This window comes from Dendropsophus ebraccatus, chromosome 9 (genome assembly GCF_027789765.1).
Source record: "Dendropsophus ebraccatus isolate aDenEbr1 chromosome 9, aDenEbr1.pat, whole genome shotgun sequence".
Lineage (NCBI taxonomy): Eukaryota > Metazoa > Chordata > Amphibia > Anura > Hylidae > Dendropsophus > Dendropsophus ebraccatus.
The window spans coordinates 33,065,843-33,079,134 of NC_091462.1; positions in this window are offsets into that span (position 1 = coordinate 33,065,843).

Below are 13,292 nucleotides of genomic sequence, written 5' to 3' on the forward strand. Positions count from 1 at the left end.
ACACATTTATAATCACAGACCAAGAAATAGCCAAACTCGGCTTCAATACCCAAATAAGTCAATTGTTCACAGTATGGTATAGCAATAAAATATATACATCTTTTTACAGAAGGCCATAGGGTAACAATAACCAGACTTTCCTTACTATTGCACAAATCCCAGTGTAAACTGACAGATCAGCAATCTTAAAGTGACAATGTCGCCCTCTTTTTGCATTATGACTCCTCTACAGAGGTGTAAAGGGTAAATTTTGCAGTTTTCACTCCTTATTTTATATCATACGTCATGGTGCTTGTTTCAGTAAAAAGTGATTTTTTTTTTTTATCGCCGGTGGATTGTGCCACCTGGGCAGGGCTTCTCAGCTGAAGAGCCACTTAGTCCCGTCCAGAATGATGCCATAGACCCCGCCCCTAGGCCCTGCCCTCATTGTTGTCTAGGCCCTGTCCCCTCGAAGGCCATTGTAACAGGCCGGCCTAAAGGCCTAGGCTTCACCCCCTCTAGGCTGACCCATACCAATGGCCGGCAAGGGGGCAGGGCCTATGCTCAAATGATGATGTCACAGAGGGGTGGGGCCTCAGGGCTATGTGGGCGGGGCTACGTGACACTTCGGCTGTGAAGCCCCACCCAGGTAGCACAATCCGCCGATGATAAAAGATCACTTTTTACTGGAACAAGCACCATGACATATGATATAAAATAGTCATAAGAAGTCATAATGCAAAAAGGGGGGGACAGTGTCACTTTAACACCTCAGATGGCTTCAGGTGTGTAGATGTCTCATATAGTACCACAGGTCGACTAGAGTAGGTAGATCAAGCGTGCAATGGACAGGGAGCCAAAACCCTATTATTCCTTAGGGTAAGTGCACCAATCTACCACCACTCGCTCAGTTAACCACTGTGGTGAACGCCCTCAAAAGGGCGGACCCTGCCCCATACTATCCCTATTCCAGGACCCTAAACTAACCCTTAGATAGGCTTCCTACGCATTTCATCCGCTTGGAATCATCAGATGAGATAAAGTAACAAGGTGTACATTGCATACAAAGGAAGTGGTGCAGCGTATGGTGCCCATAGAGCGCGCAAGAGCAGTGTCCGAGAGCCACAATAGCCCTAGAGCTGGCAGCGTGTGGCTGTTCACATATATAGAAATACAAATAGACAGCGCTCCCTGGTGCAGAATCACTGGCCTCCCGTGAGTGCAATGACGGCTGTTGGTACATTATTCTAGTTCAGGTGGACTGATTGCCCTTTAGGGGTGTCTTTAATCTTAAAGTCCATTGACTTTAACAGAAAAACGGTGAAAGGACGGTAAAAAATAAAAAAAACTATGTGTGAACAACAATAAAATAACGTCTGCTGTGTGCAATAGATGTCTGAAAATAATTGACATGATCATTATTTTGACGTCCGCAAAGACAACGTCTGTTATTTTATACATGGTGTGCATTGGCCGTCCGTCATCCCATTGACTTTAATGCATTGCAATGAAGTCAATTAAATTGCAGCAATAATGGATGTCTTTTTGAATAGAAAAGGCGGACACCTTTTTTTTACCTTTTTTTGATGTTGTGTGAACATAGCCTTAAACTGCTAGAATCTCTGCTATGCTTCTGGGTGTAATGGCGGGATAGACTGTGTTTCATAAACAGGTTTTTAATGTTGGCCCTATGTTTATTCATACAGCAGCGTAGTGCCTGTACCGATTAGCCGTCATACTGTAGTCCGCAAGGGCGGCTCAGAAGATAAACTACAAAGTTAGATGAACGATTGCAAACATCGCAAATTTTCAAACGCTCACCCGTAACATGAGATTGAAATTCTGCGATGGGGGTAGCGGAGATCCAGAAACAGCATAAACATCTTGGTAGCTGGCACCATTAAGTGTGACCTACAGAGTTGGCCTGACTAATAACGTCATCTTCAGATCGCAGGCGGCTAAAAAGCTATGTAGACTTCTTGTCTTACGGTCAGGGCCGGCTCCAGGTTTTTGTGGGCCTTCGGGCGACAGAGCCTCGGCGGGCCCCTTTGAGGAGCAAATCATGGCGATACAGGCGAGGAAAGATTTGCAGCAAAAGAAACATGCGGCTGCTGCATATCTTTCTCCTCCTGTATCTACTGATCTCTGCAGTAGTCAGGACTCTGGAGAAGTCAGACACAGTGAAAGGATCATATATATTTATATATATATATATATATATATATATATATACACAGAGCAGGAGCTGTATACAGAACTAGCAGCTCCAGCATTTTATATATATATATATATATATATATATAAAACATGCTGGAGCTGCTAGTTCTGTATACAGCTCCTGCTCTGTGTGTATATATATATATATATATATATATATAAGGGATGGGTCCGTACGAACCCGAACTCTCGCCATCGATGTCTTCCACCTTCGTGGAGAGGGTGGATACAGTGGGAGGACCGCCTGGAAAACTGGGATACAACCATAGCCATAGGCTGTATCCCAGTTTTCCGGGCGGTACTCCCGGTACTCCGGTGCTGTATCCACCCGCTGCACAGAGTGGGCACACAGCGGGAATCATTTATTTATTTATATACAGAGCAGTAGCTGTATACAGAACTAGCAGCACCAGAATGTAAGATATATATATATATATATATATATATCTTACATGCTGCTGCTAGTTCTGTATACAGCTCCTGCTCTCTGTATGTATGTATATATGTGTATATATATATATATATATATATATATATATATATCATGCTGCATGATATATATATATACACAGAGAGCAGGAGCTGTATACAGAACCAGCAGCACCACTCCTGTATACAGCTCCTGCTCTGTGGATGGATAGATAGATAGAAAGTAGATAGATAGATAGATAGATAGATAGATAGATAGATAGGTAGAAGATAATCCACAGCACTCAGCAGATACGGTGAAAAAATGTGGGTTTATTCCATGTACAAAAGGTGATCCACGTCAATCAATTTCAAAAGCAAAGTGCAGCATACAAAAAAGACCGGAGCAACGTTTCAGCGAACCAACATCGCCATTTTCAAGCACGGTGAGTGAACAAATAAGCAATCTATATATACAGGTGTGATACAAAATACATTGTTTCCATTGGTTAATCAAAGTGTCAATCAAGTGTCCATGTGACTATGGGTATTAACTCCATCGTGACCCATTCAGTGTCCTGTACGGAGTAGATACTTAATGATCTCTACTCTTAAAACCTCTAGTGCATATAGTGAATAATAGGAGGCTTGTAAATGATGAAGTCCGTTCATTTCTAAAGAAGTCCATGCACAATAACACCTGTGACAAGTTCCACGGTTTAGGAAGGTCCTCGCTGAATGCAAGACATGACTGCAAACTCCATGTTCCAATAGGTGAACAGGAAGCAGTGTAATGGAATTCTCCGTGCTTGACCTCGGTCCGGGCAACCGCATCATGTGAATCGATCTTGATCTGTGGCTTTACAGCTGTACCTCATCGGGCATCAAGGGAAAGGCTCCATCGCTAAAGTCGATCCCCTGATGGGGATTGCGCTAGCTCAAACCGCAGGGGAAAACCACCTGCAGTGTGCACAGCGTCAACCCTCAACCCCCAGTAATATAGCCCCTCCGGGCGTAATCGCAGCTTACCTTGCCACTAATCTGAAAGCCGGTCAAAGCACAAAATAGGATAATAAAGAAATTGTAAATGCATGTCCGTCTTGCACCACGAGAATCCTCCCTTCGTGGTCCGGTTCATTACTATAATTAAAAGATATACAAAATAATTATTAGACATAATTACAGTCATTTATGATAGGCAGTATTTTAAAGAAAAAAATTTTTTTAAAAAAGAAAAATTTTTTTACAAAATAACTAAAAATTGTTCACTCAGTTTCACTATCCTACTGATACACGGTTATGGGCAAACCGTGGGCAAACCACCATTTCATTTACTAAACATGTCAGCATGCACTTTATATTCAATATTTAGTCCAGCAGGACCCAATGCTCCCAGCTCATATATCCAATATAGCTCCCTTTTTTTTAGAATCAGTTGTCTATTACCCCCTCTTTTAGGTTGGTTAATGTGGTCTATGACCATGCATTTTAAGTCATTCTCACTGTGTCCGGCTTGGACAAAGTGACACGACACTGGAAGGTCCAAGCGTTTTTTCCGTATTGAGTACCTATGTTGATTCATACGTGTCTTGAACTCTAGTGTGGTTTCACCCACATAGAGTTTCATACACGGACAAAGTAAAACATAGATAACCCAGTCTGAGATACAAGATAAGTATTGTTTAATTGGATATTTTTTAAGTGTTACAGGATGGACAAAACAATCTGTCTTAATCATATATCTGCATGTAATGCAATTTAAACAAGGAAAGCACCCCGTTTTTTTTACACCCAGATATCTTTGTGTGTCGGTTTTCCTCGTCGACACATCAGTCCTTACCAGGCGATCCTTAAGATTATTACTCCTTCTATAGGATGGTAATGGAGGATCTTGGAATGCCTCAATGTTAGTGTAACTGTCTCTAACCACATGCCAGTGTTTTTTAATGATACGATAAATCATGGGGGAGAAATGGTTGTAAGTACTAACGAAGGGTATTCTATTAAGTGGTTTTCTCTCCTTTTTCTTCAGTAAGTCAGTTCTACATAGCGATTTAACCTTGTTTGTGCATTTCACCAGTACAGTGTTAGGGTACCCCCTATCCTGAAACTCAGATGTCATCCTCCCCAGGGCATTCTCAAGCTGCACTTCATCCTCGATGATCCTCCTGGCTCTAATCATCTGTGAAAAAGGTAAGGATTCTATCATTCTTGTGGGATGGCAACTCTGATAATGCAGCATATTATTACAGTCAGTTGGTTTCCTGTACAGTCCTGCCCTTAACCTGTTACCCTCCTTGTGTACCTCCACATCAAGATAATTCATTTTACATTGGTCAGAGGATACTGTAAACTTAATTGTCTCATCCATAGAATTCAAGTCCATCACAAAGTCATTTAGGGTTTGGGGGTCACCCCCCCAAACCAGAAAAATGTCATCTATGTAACGCCACCAGGCAAGCACATGGCTAAACCTGGGGGTCACATAGATGCATTCTTCCTCCAATCTCGCCATCACCAAATTTGCATAAGTCGGTGCGACATTAGCACCCATCGCAACTCCGCGTAACTGTAAATACATTTGATCATTAAAGGCAAAGTAATTATTAGTAAGAACTAGTTCCAAAAGTCTCAGCAGAAAATCATTCACCAATGCTGTGTACCCCAATTCACACATCGACATCCCTATTGCTCTCATGCCCCTTTCATGTTCTATGGAAGTATATAAGCTCGTAACATCAAGAGTTACCAGTAGGGCGTTATCAGGTACAGTAAGTTCTTGTATTTTATTCAAAAAATCAGTAGAGTCATGTAGGTAAGATTTAGCCTTTACTACCAGAGGTCTCAGTATGTGATCCAAAAATATAGAAATACGACTAAGTATGGAGTCTCTACCCGACACTATCGGTCTTCCGGGCGGGTTATCCAGACTCTTGTGGATTTTGGGTAAAAAATATATCAATGGAAGTCTAGGATGTGCTACCGTCAAGTATTCAGTCAAATCCTCATCAATAATGTTATGAGTCATGCCCTCCTGTAGTAGATGTTTGATTTTCTTAGCAATAGTGAATTTGGGATCCTGTGTCAGTGATCTGTAAACGGCTATGTCAGATAGTTGTCTTTCAGCTTCTGCCATATACGCTCCCCTGTCCATGACCACAATGGCCCCTCCCTTGTCAGCAGGTTTAATGACAAGATTGAGGTCATGGACAAGGGAATCAAGAGCCTGGATGTCATTGTGTGTTAAATTAGGATATCTAACGTCACCTTCCTTTATACTCTGTCTGAGTTGCGTTAAGTCATGTCTTACAAGATGTTGAAATGTCTCTATGGCAGGTGTGAGTGGTGGTGTAAATCCGCTTTCTGGTCTAAGACCCAATTTTCTAGAAGAAAAAATTACATTAGTATCTAAAACATTAGTCTTTAGAATCGGATTAAACTTAAACCACACTTTTAGACTTAATTTTCTAACAAATGACACCAAATCTAAGTCAGTCTCAAACCAGTTAATTTTGGGGCTAGGACAGTAGTTAAGACCCTTATTCAACAAACATATTTGCATCTCACTGAGATTATGTGAGGAGATATTTACCACTATATGTTTGTTGTTGTCGTGCCCTTCTTCTTGGTTTGGCCCCTCTGTGATACAGTCCGATTGGAGCCTGTACGTTTGTTTCTTCCTGAGGCGGTGTCTCTTTCTCCCTCCTCTCCTTGTCTGTCTTGTCCTGTCGTAGGTTCGTCTAAAAAAACTTCAGTGTCGTCAGAGCCAGCTGTTGTGGATTGTTGTGTTGACTCTCTCTTTTTGTTCTTTTTAAAGGTACCAGCAGATTCTCCTCTCGTAGTCCAAAGGTACGTACGTCCTGTGAGATAGTCCTGTGTGTCCCGATGCCACTTCTTCTTTTTCTCCTCCTGTATATCCTTACGAAATTTATCCAAAAATTTGTTCTGTTTAAGCATAAATTTATTATAATCATCATCCGATAGTGTCTCTTTTAGTGTGTCATCCGCAGCCTGTAATTGTACAGCTACTGTGTCAAGCTGTTTCTGCATACAGTCTATATGTAATAGAATTAAATCCAGTGCATATTTATTAGAAAGAAGTTCAAATGTCCGTTTAAATTCAGGGTCTTCTAGCAACATATTGGGTTTCAATCTCGATCGCATGCCTCGCGGTATGCGATGGGCTTGATGGTATCGGCCCAATGTTGAAATATGTAGTTGTAGGGAAACATTCTTCTTAGATAGATACTCAAAGTCTCTCTGTATATTAACAATAGATGGAGAATCCAGAAATGTGGTATCTCCCGCAATTCTGCCCAAAATCCGATCAGTATCAGATGTGGAATATGAAAACATATATGCTGCAGATGATTCCATAATATTATATTACAAAAAAATAGTCCAATTCCAACTTTAGAAGAATCCTCTTCAGGAATAGAAATAATTCAATCTCCAAACGGAGAGGGTGCCAGCTTACCAGGTCCGTAATTATGTAGAGTATAATTCAGCAGCACTCCAGGTCACAATGGTGCCAGCGGATCTTGCCTTGACCAAAGGCTAAACTGTGTAGGTAGAAGATAATCCACAGCACTCAGCAGATACGGTGAAAAAATGTGGGTTTATTCCATGTACAAAAGGTGATCCACGTCAATCAATTTCAAAAGCAAAGTGCAGCATACAAAAAAGACCGGAGCAACGTTTCAGCGAACCAACATCGCCATTTTCAAGCACGGTGAGTGAACAAATAAGCAATTGACACTTTGATTAACCAATGGAAACAATGTATTTTGTATCACACCTGTATATATAGATTGCTTATTTGTTCACTCACCGTGCTTGAAAATGGCGATGTTGGTTCGCTGAAACGTTGCTCCGGTCTTTTTTGTATGCTGCACTTTGCTTTTGAAATTGATTGACGTGGATCACCTTTTGTACATGGAATAAACCCACATTTTTTCACCGTATCTGCTGAGTGCTGTGGATTATCTTCTACCTACACAGTTTAGCCTTTGGTCAAGGCAAGATCCGCTGGCACCATTGTGACCTGGAGTGCTGCTGAATTATACTCTACATAGATAGATAGATAGATAGAAAGTAGATAGATAGATAGATAGATAGATAGATAGATAGATAGAAAGTAGATAGGAGGTCCTGCTGTATACATATATATTACAGCAGGACCTGTATACACAAAACAAAACAACTAGAAACGCCAGCACATACAGTTGACTATTAGTTTACAGAGCCTACCTTCTGCCCTCTATCAGGTCAGGTGTCCGATCACATGACCCATGACATCACCACAGGTCCTTCATACTCAAAGGTCCTTTTCCTACCTACTCAGCTGTAGGGAAGACTTGCAGGAAGACGTGTGCCCGGGGACCCCAGTATGTATCGGCGGGCCCCTAACTGTCACATGCGGCCTCTAGGGGCCCAGTCCCCTCTGTTACTACACTTTTTTTTTTTTTTTTTTACTAACAAAAAAAAAAAATGTAGTAACAGACGGGAGTGGGCCCCTAGAGGAGCTGTGGGCCCCGGCACTTGCCCTAGTCATCCGGGTGCTGACGCCGGCCCTGCTTACGGTAATATTTAGCTTTTTTAGTACTGCTGTTTTTAAAATGGGATCATTAAGAATAATGGACCAGTGTCTGTCCAGTATAGTTTGTATATCTCTGACACCACAGTTGTACTCGGTAATAAAATTAAAACCTTATTGTACCTGTATACTCTCAGAAGTTTCTATACCGTTTTGTTTATTATGCATACTGGTGAGAATTTCAGCTTGCGTTTTATTTTTTGTTCTGTTAAAAGCCTGGTTAGGGTGTGTTCACACCTACAGGATCTGCAGCAGATTTGATGCTGTGATCAGTTATTTAAATGAAATCTGCTGCAAAAAATCAGCTGCAGATCCTGTAGGTGTAAACGCACCATTAAGCAATTTTTCAGGATATCCCTTACTACGAAAACTTTTATGTAAAATCCCGGCTTGTGTATTAACCCTTTCCCGCACGAGGACGTAACTGTACGTCCTCGTGCGGGTGCGGGCATTCAGAGCGGGGCCGCGCGGCGACCCCGCTCTGAACAGCCGTGATCCCGGGTGCCTCATTTAGCCCGGGATCGCGGCTATTAGCGGGGACGGTGCCCACTAATTAGATAATCGGAGGCAGCTGTCAAAGATGACAGCTGCCTCCGATTACAGGATTCAGCCGTTCCCTGGTGTCTAGTGGGGGAGATCGCTCCTCCGGGACGTTGTCCCGGAGGAGCGATCTCCGTTACTGAAGCCGGCCGGGGACCACTCCAAAATCCCCGCGGTCCCCGGCTCGGCAGCCGTTTGTTTTCGGCTGCAGCAGCCGAAAGCAAACGAGTGCCGATCTCATTGATCTTTGCTGTATAACTATACAGCAAAGATCTCAATGAGAGATTAAAGTGTATATACTAAAAGTCCCCCAGGGGGAATAACCCTAACCCCAGGGGGAATAACCCTAACCCCAGGGGGGGGCTTCTAGTATATGTGTAAAAAAATAAAATAAAGTGTTGTTGTCAATAAAAAGCCCCCTCCCCTAATAAAAGTCTGAATCACCCCCCTTTTCCCAGGTTATAAATAAAAGTAAATAAATAAACATGTTTGCTATCGCCACGTGCGTAATCGCCCGAACTATTAATTTATCACATTCCTGATCTCGCACGGTAAACGGCGTAAGCGCAAAAAAATCCCAAAGTGCAAAATTGCGCATTTTTGGTCGCATCAAATCCAGAAAAAATTTAATAAAAAGCGATCAAAAAGTCGCATATGCGCAATCAAGGTACCAATAGAAAGAACACATCATAGCGCAAAAAATGACACCTCACACAGACCCATAGACCAAAGGATAAAAGCGTTATAAGCCTGGGAATGGAGCGATTTTAAGGAACATATATTTGTTAACAATGGTTTGAATTTTTTTACAGGCCATCAGATACAATAAAAGTTATACATGTTACATATCGTTTTAATCGTAATGACTTGAGGAACATATAAAACATGTCAGTTTTCTCATAGGACACACGGCGTAAAAACATAATCCCCCAAAGAAAAAGAATTGTGGTTTTTTTTCAATTTCACTGCGCATATAATTTTTTTCTGGTTTCGCAGCATATTTTATGCAAAAGTTCAGCCTGTTGCAAAGTACAATTAGTGACGCAAATAATAAGGGCTCATGTGGGTCTGTAGGTGTAAAAATGCAAGTGCTATGGCCTTTTAAACACAAGGAGGAAAAAACTAAAACGCAAAAACGAAAATTAGCCTGGTCCCGAAGGGGTTAAAATCATTTAGTAAAGTGCAATTTTTTCTTTCTTATTCTGGGGTACTGTCCAAAAAGAACATTTTTAAGCCATTTTGGCAGGTGACAATGCCATGTTAAAAAAAAAACTATTCTTGGAAGGAGTAGGATTTAATTCTAAGTCAAGAAACTCCATGACAGTGTCGTTATAGTTTATAACGAAAACTAGGCCCCATTTGTTCTGATTAAGAAACTGAACAAAATTAAAAGCTTCCTCCTGGGTCCCAAACCATAGCAAAAAAAGACAAATCATCTATATAGCGGTGATATAGGAGCAGGTGCTCAGAGTACATCAGGGACTGTGCGATATATTGGGTCTGGAATCTGCCCATAAACAAGTTAGCGAAACTTGGGGTGAAACGACAACCCCTCACGCAGCCCCTGATCTGTCTGGGCACGTGCTCCTCAGAAGAAAAAAACTGTGTTCCAGGATAAACTGCATCCCATCCATAAGAAACTCATCCTGATCACCCTGTAATAATGGATAACTTTCTAAATAATATTGCCCAGATTTTAGACCCAGTTCTATATAAACTTTTGAATAAAGTGCATTGACATCTAACTTTAGACCTTTAAATGAGACCAGTGACAGCATTAAAGGCAATCTGTCAGCTCCCAGACCCTACATTAGGTGCTGACACTGTGCTGTAGCTGGCAGTCCCCTGGTGACCATGGTGCTTTTTGGTAATTTATCCGTGCAGCGGACTATGCACAATCTTATGTCTCCTACTGTACTGAAGTGTCAAAGAGGAGCTGTTTGTACTGCACTCTGGCACACCTCTCCACTCCTTCCTCTTCATGAATAATCAATGGTGCCTGTCCTCCTGCTCGCTCAGCTGTCAGCCAGTGTCTCTGATTGCAGGTCAGTCCTCTGTAGGCAGTTTATGTCTGAAAGAAAAACTTAGATATAGTTGAATCTCTGAGCTTAAGTGTGTTGGAGCTGTGGTCTAGGGGTAAGACATTTGGGCTAGGAGATTCAACTATATCTGAGTGTTTCTTTCAGACTTATACTGCCTACAGAGGACTGTTCTGCAATCAGAGGCACTGGCTGACAGCTGAGCGAGCAGGAGGCCCGGCAGCATTGATTATTCATGAAGGAGTGGGAGGAGGAAGTAGTGGTGAGGTGTTTCAGTGTGGCACAAACAACTCCTCTTTGACTCTTCATTACAGTAGGAGACCTGAGATTGTGCATAATCCACTGCACGGAAAATTGCCAAAAGGCAGACACCATGCTTACTAGGGAACTGACAGCTACAGCACACTGTCAGCACCTTAGGTAGGGCCCGGTAGTTGACAAATTGCCTTTAAATAACTTTACTGTTTTTGTAAGATGCCTTTTCTGCTACTTACTTGTGCTGCTAATATTGTTTGCTTGTTATTCATTTTCTGGTGCTGTCTCTTTAAATTGTTTCAAAATTTGATGCTATTTGTGTTGTCTAATGTGTTTTATGGTACTGTCTCTTTAAATTGTCCGCCATTTTATGCTATGTGTGCTATTTAGCTTGTTTCATGGTACTGTCTCTATTGTCTGCAATTTTTGTTTTGTTTGTTTCTTCTGTGATTTCTGCTTAGTAAGAGTATATAAGGTCGATATACCTATTCCTGTTTGTTCTTATGCACCTGAGGAAGAGGCCGGTTTGGCTTTGAAACCCGTAGTGCTTTATGTGTTTTAAAATAAATTTTATTAGTTTCATGCTATACTGTGCTCCTGTGTGTAACCTTCGCCTGATTTACCTGTGCTTCTTGGAGTGGAGGATTACGTTATAGTCACAAATATTATTGTTGCAGATACATTTAGTCTTTTCCTCCTTGTGTTAAAAAGGCCATAGCACTTGCATTTTTTCACCTAGAAACCCACATGAGCCCTTATTTTTTGCGCCACTAATTGTACTTTGCAATGACAGGCTGAATTTTTGCATGTGTGGTGAATTTGAGAAAAAAAAAACATTTTTTTTTTTTAATTTGGGGAGGTTTTGTGATTACGTCGTTCGCCCTGGGGTACAACTGACTTGTTACATATGTTTCTCAAGATGTTACGATTACAACGATATGTAACATGTATAACTTTTATTTTTTTTTTATGGCTTTTAAAAAATTTAAATTAAATAAATGTTTCTTAAAGTTGCTGTATTCCTATGCTTATAACGCTTTTATCCTTTGGTCTATAGGGCGCCATGATCTGTACTTTTTATCGGTACCTTGATTGCGCATATGCGACTTTTTGATCACTTTTTATTACATTTTTTCTGGATTTGATGCAATTTTGCACTTTGGAATTTTTTTGCACTTCCTGCATTTCCTGTGAGAGATCAGGAATGAAATAAATATTTTGGACGATTACGCACGCGGCGATATCAAACATGTTTATTTATTTTTATTTATAAAATGAGGAAAGGGGGGTGATACAAACTTTTATTAGGGGAGGGGATTATTTTTATTAATAAAAAAACTTTTTTTTTTTCTACACACATACTAGAAGTCCCCCTGGGGTTAGGGTTATTCCCCCTGGGGGACTTCTAGTATCACTGCTCTGATCTCTCATTGAGATCTATGCAGTATAGATATACTGCATAGATCAATGAGATCAGTGTTCTATTGCTCTCGGCTGCTGCAGCCGAGAGCAATAAAATGTAGAGCCGGGATCATTGCCTTTACGGCGCAGACCCCAGCCCGGTAAAGATGCGGGGATCGATGATCCAATCAGAGCTAACAGTAGGGATCCACCCTCAATTGTTCTTTCAATCCTACATTTGTAATAAAAGTAACAGAGGAAATGCTTTTCCCCAAAATTCACACCCCTTAAAAGTGTACTCCAGTGATTTCAAATCAACTGCTTTCAAAAAGTTATACAGATTTGTAACTTACTTTTATTTAAAAATCTCAATTCTTTCACTACTTATCAGCTGCTGTATGTCCTGTAGGAAGTAGTGTATTCTTTCCAGTCTGACACAGCGCTCTCTGCTGCCACCTCTGTCACTGTTAGGAACTGTCCGAAGAAAACATCTGCTCTGGACAGTTCCTGACAAGGACAGAGGTGGCGTCAGAGAGCACTGTGTCAGACTGGAAAGAATATGCCACTTCCTGTAGGACATACAGCAGCTGATAAGTACTGGAAGACTTGAGATTTTTTAAATAGAAGTAATTTACAAATCTGTATAACTTTTTGACACCAGTTTATTTGGAATAAAATATATATGCTTGAGTTCCCCTTTAATTAAGTTATCAAGTCTTGCTTGGGGTTCTCTTTGCATTTGGACATTGCTGTCTGCTAAGGATGAGCCAGAGCTGCTAACAATACAATCAAACAGGACTCTTGGCAACTACAGAGGCTGGATATAACCTTGTTATACACTAGTCACTATGTATGGA